Raw genomic sequence first — 6,000 nt, forward strand, 5'->3', positions numbered from 1 at the left:
ATCTTTCCAGGGTTTTAATATGACTCTAAGGATTCTCCTCTCAAAGATATCGATTTTATATTCATCTGTAGCAGTCATATTCTACCACTTTGAAGCATAAAGACATCAAAGTCTAATAGATCTGTCAAAATTTCCTGTGTTTATGGAGATTCAGATTTCAAGGAGCAAGGGTCCTGAACATAATAAGTGAACCACCCCAAATCAAGCCTCTTTTTTAATTAAAACTGTCATTTTGAGCCAAGAAAAAAAACTCACCAATTCTTATAATTTATTATAAAAATTACCCAGTTGACCTCCATCCAAATCCAACTGCCTGCCTGCCTGCTCCAAATATTTTTGCATCACTCAAACTCACTGAAATGGACATTAAGAAAATTAAAAGCAAAGCACACCATCTCCTCACAGAACAAAAACACACACAAAAGAAAAGCAGCAAGACACACAAAATTTTAAGACAAAAAATAAGGAAAACCAGTAAATAAATGTCAAGACATTCGCATAAAAAAAGAAGCTATTACATTTGCAGTGGACAAGAGAAGAAAAAATAATAAGGAACTATAAAGTAGAGATAGCAAGCAGCAGTAAGAGATTTTTTATTACTACACACAAAAGATGATAAACACTTATAAAAATGCACAAAAAAAAACTGAGAAACTACTTAAAAAAAATAAATTTATTCCATGCCACTGCCAAGTAAATTGAACAAAAATAAAAAAGATGGAAAAAATTCACAAAAAAAAAAGTTTAATCGAGTAGATTATGTGTGCTATTTTATGTTATTAAGGAATATTTAGACAATTTTTCTACTATTTTAATAATCTAAAAAAAAAGTAACAAAAAAAAGCAAAAAAAAAAAAATTATGAAAAATGAATGTTGGAAGCACAGTAAGTTAGGTCATGAATGAGAAGTTGTTGTTAGTTAGGCGTCGTCGTAGAGGAAATAATAATGAATTCTCGTATGAGAATAGGATAAAAAGGTTGAAATCGATAGTCAGAGTTATGAAAATAAATATTATGAAGGAAACTTATAAAACTAATTACAGGACGATTGTTTTTGTATTGTAGTACAAGGTATGAGAATATAAAATTAATTTTTTTTTTGCACACGAATTTTTTCGATTGATTTCTGAAGGGTTTTTGATTCTGGGTACTGAATTTTTGATACCCTACCATACCCAACTCATACAAATTGGGCTATCCTACCCTAGTTCAAGAGTACATGTTAGTTTTGGATCCCGGTTTCTTAACCTACCCGTTTTATTCTAGCATATTCTATCCAAGGTACTCAAGGATAGCCCTACCTACCCAAGTAGGGGAGATTAGTGTATCCTATGTAGATTAAGAAACCAGCACTTGGACTGGCGTCCAAACAAAAACGTAAGTCAACAGCCTTTGACCAATTATAAGTTACACAAATAAAGAAAGGCTTCCGCCCGGAGCTTTTATGGCTCTGCTAAATCTCTTTCATTAACATCAGAGCTCGAAGTCGACTTAAATTTCATTTGGAGTCGAGTTGACTGATGTCGACTTTTTCATACAAAATCCGAATCGACTTCGAACTCTGATCAAAATCAAATGGAAGCCTTCTCAGTTTGGTGTCATTATGGCTGTCAAAAAAAAGCAGCTTCATTTTGGTGTTAATAAAACAAATTTAGCGGAGCCTTTAGAGTTTCGTGGTGGCGCTTTCTTTGTTTGTGCCTCTCGTTAATTGAAAACTGCAGGCTTACACATCTGAAAGGCATTAAATATCTGCCTACCAAACCCAATTTTAAATTAAATCCCAGAATTCAAAACCCTAATTTTCAGATTTTTACCTTGAAATTTAAAATTATACGCTTAAAAAAAATGAGAAAAAAAATTATTTATTATTATTGAATTTTAGTTATTGACAATTAAGTCGTCGTAGAATGATGAGAATCTCATACTTGAGTTTTTGTGATTTATGAAAAATTTTATAAATATGCTTACTGTTTGTTACATTATGATAATGTGTTCCTGCAAACAGCCACAATACAAAATTACTATGTAATTTTGAAATTTATTTGTGAATTATGCGAGGTTTTTTATCATAAAGTAAGTCTTAATCGGTAAAAAATTTAGAGGTTGTCCATGTGGTATCTAGGGCGGTCAATATTAAGAGTTTGAATTTAATTTGAATTCTGTTTGGAGTCGAATCGACTTTTCATAAAGAATTGCAGTCCACTTCGAGCTCTGATATAATTAGAACTAAGCGGTGTCCGTTTGGCAAGAGAAATCTATTCGACAGTCTTTTTGAAGCTGTTAAGATGCTTCTGTGAAGCGGACGCTGGTTGGCTTTCAATATATTGTCTATTTAGGTGCTCTATGAACAACATAACTAAGAACATGCCGATCGAGAACTACCATAACCCAAAATTTCAAAACATTTAATTAAGAAGGAAGCTATGGGGTTGTGTTTTGGTACGTATGGTTAGTCATGAACGATCACAATTTGGTCATTTCTAGTCAATTTACTAACTATCTGTTTGCAATCTAAATCTTACGGCCTGTGAGGCAAGACAGATAAATTGAGAACCATGGCCTTCCTCAGATGACACCTAAAGTTGGCTCTATCGCTAGCTTCCGTCTGTCTATTGCTATTAACAAGTACAATACTGTCTCTATTAACAGTCTCCTTTCAAGACTTATTTGGTCGTTCAAGTTATCATTTTTCAATGTGGAGCTAAGGTAGACAAAAGGTTTTCCATCTGACTCTCTTGCTGGCTCAGCTAGCTAGCTTGTCCAAACTGTCTGTCCGCACCCCAAGACATCCTCATAGCAGATCCAATTCTATTCAGTCTTTTACAATTTATTTCTATTTAAAATTGAGAAAGAAACTAGTCAAACAAAATCTACTTAAGAGAATAAAGGAAATAAGAACGCAACACTGCAAAATAAAATCATCAATTTTATGAGAAAAATGAATTTTTTAAAAAATATAAAGGAATGATATCAAGCTATCAACAATCAAGACAAAACGAATAAATAAGATATTTCATCTTTTTAACTCTTTACTGTCACAGCAAATTATCCTCCTTTTTTTAAACTACTACTTAACTTTGCTACTCTTCCCATCCATTCGTTTTCTATATGACAATGAAATAATTCAATCAATCAAAAAAATATATTCAAGCAGCAATGAGCTTTTTTTGAGATAGAAACTTTTTTAAAATAAAATGTGTAAAATGGCAATCAAATTTTGATTATTTTTTACCAAAAAATGCATCGAATTATGCGTATTACAATCTTTCTTGCATTAATGATTGCGAGTGACATGAAGTTTGACTTTGACAGCTTAACTTGGGTGCCGAAAATTCAATTGAAATCTTTTAAAAATTGGAAAAAATTCAAAAATCAATTGAAGAGTTTTGAAAATTTTTCAAATTTTTATTAAAAATTAATGAAAATATTCAAAATTCTTTTAAATTCTTAACCAATTTTGAACTTCAAAAAATTGAAAAATATTCAAAAAATCAATTTTTAAAATCTCAAAAAACTTCATAAAAATCCCCCAAAAAAATTTCACGTCACTCTAAAAATCACCTTTTCTAGCCTCACAAAAAAACGTCATTTTTTGGCTCTGAAAAATAAATTTTTCTTTTAAAATATCCATTTTTTGCAATTCAAAAAAAAAAACAATTTAAATCACATTAAAAATATAAAATATTTCAGGGATTTATTCATTCACAGTAAATGCATAATAAATTTACAAAAAAAAAATGTGAATAATTTTATAATTATTGCTATTTCTTATTGTTCAATTGCATAGATATCATGCGTGAATCAAAAGCTTTTCGCTGGATATGCAAGACAATTCTTTAAATTTGATTGATTTGGGAGTGAAGTTTGAGGAAGCTTCAATGAGGGTTCTTAAGACAGAGACAAGGAAGTGCTTAGATTTGTCCTGACTGATTTGACCCTCAATCTTCACTACCAAATCATTCAAAAAATTCTCAATAATCAATTTATGAGTCAAAATTTCCTCAATTAAAAATAAAGCTTCATTATCATATGTAAAATAAGCCATAAAACACCCCCAAAAACATATTTACCTGATAGTCATGTCACTATTAAGTAGGATTTCTGTTGACTTGTTGGTGGTCAATTTTGGTGATGTTGTGGTGCATTTGAATTTTTAGAGTTTAAATTTGCCGCAATATTGCTAGAGTTGCATCTGTAGAATCTACTGAGGGACATAAATAAAGATGGTTCAGTCACGGAGCTTTTAAGGCTCGATAAACTTCTTTTATTGACATTAAATGTAAGCCGACTGTTTCTGGCAGCCACATGGATGCCAAACAGAGTCGGTTTAATTGATGTTAATCAGATCTCGAAGTAAACTCGGATTTTGAATGGATTCTGAATTCCATATGAACTTCAAGTCAATTTAGAGCTCTGGCGTTAATAAAAGAGCTTTAACAGAGCCTTAAAGGCTTCATTACGGAGCCTTCTTCATTTGGTTGCTCGGGGTCTCTTAAATCCCACTTTACAGCGACATGTCTTTCAGTTAAATAATTTAGACAAGAAAAATCACATGCAAAAAATCTTCAAAAACTGTGAATAAAATGAACTTTTATAGCTCTTCTATTATAGCTTTTGTTACAGTAAAGGGTTAAGTCTTAAGCAAAAAAAAGTAAAAAAATAAGCGATATTCTCTCATTCATTCGAAATATAGCAGGGAATGACATATGTACGTATGTAAATCTCGTGACAAAAAAAGTATCTCAAATTCTTATAAAATAATGAAAAATCCTTGACGAAAATTCCCTGCAAATAATTGAAAGAAAAAAATTTAAGGAATTAAAAGAAAATTATTAAAAAAAAATAGTTGAAACATTTATGAATCAATGTTCAAAAACTCACTCACATACAAAAAAAAAAACATGGAAATGAATCAGAAGTTATTTAAATAAATAAAATAAATAAATTGAAAAGAAAGTAAAAAAATGATATAGAATTAATGATAAAGAATATGACTTAAAATTGTTATAAAAATGCTTTATATCTGTGATTTTGATTAAATAAAAATTATTGATGAAATGAAAAAAAAAAAATTAAAAAATTTGTTTTTATTAAATTTTCAGGTTTAAAACTTTCAGCGCTTTTCAGGAAGGTTTGCTTGAATTTGTGTAAATTACAATAATTTTTTGGGGAATTTGGGATATTTTTAGAGAAAAGTTCTACCAAATTAATGATTCTTTTTCAGAAAAGAGGGGTAATTGGATAGAAGGGTTAGTTACTTACTAACTGGAACCATGCTCCGACTTAGAGCCTAGGTTATTACAAAGGGCCTTCCATCGCCACTTCACAAATCGACACGGATCAACCCTGCTGACTGATTATGCCCAGCACTCCTTTGATGGTGCTATTATCAGCTTATTGTCTTTAGCAGAAAAAGAGAGGCTATAAGCCGCGTTTCTACTGCATAAAGAACAGCTGCAAAGGTTTTATTGAAGACGTTTTTTTGCTGAATTTGCTTGGTTTTGAACCAGGTTTCGTAATCATTAAGCAGTACCTTGAGGGACAAAAATTAAGAAGACTCTGCCACTGAGTTCTTAAGGCTCTGTCAAACCTCTTTTATTAATATCAAATGGATACAAGCCCAGTTTGGAAGCCAAATGGAATTCGCTTCAATTTGGATGTCAATTGGCGTCAATAGCCGGGCAGTGACTTGACACACGCATTGAAGGTTTTCATTTTACAGGGACTCGCTGAATTATTACGACTGATACTAACCCTATGAATGTCACACATAAACAATACAGCTTACAATGAGTCATAGATAAATTAGTCGTATATGCTGATATGATGTTGATTTCATAATGTTGTGTATTTTTAATTTTAGATTATATTTGTTTGATTTTCACTTTCACAGTTTAGTTGTTTATAAACATTCGACATTGAACGTTGTGCCAGCGTTATCAGTGGACATTTAAGAGGCTTAATCACTTTAAAAGTATTACAAAATAAAAATGTCAGACA

The sequence above is a fragment of the Chironomus tepperi genome, unplaced genomic scaffold, assembly GCF_022539635.2.
Source record: "Chironomus tepperi strain 1889 unplaced genomic scaffold, CSIRO-AGI_Ctep_v1 contig_74, whole genome shotgun sequence".
Taxonomy (NCBI): Eukaryota; Metazoa; Arthropoda; class Insecta; order Diptera; family Chironomidae; genus Chironomus; species Chironomus tepperi.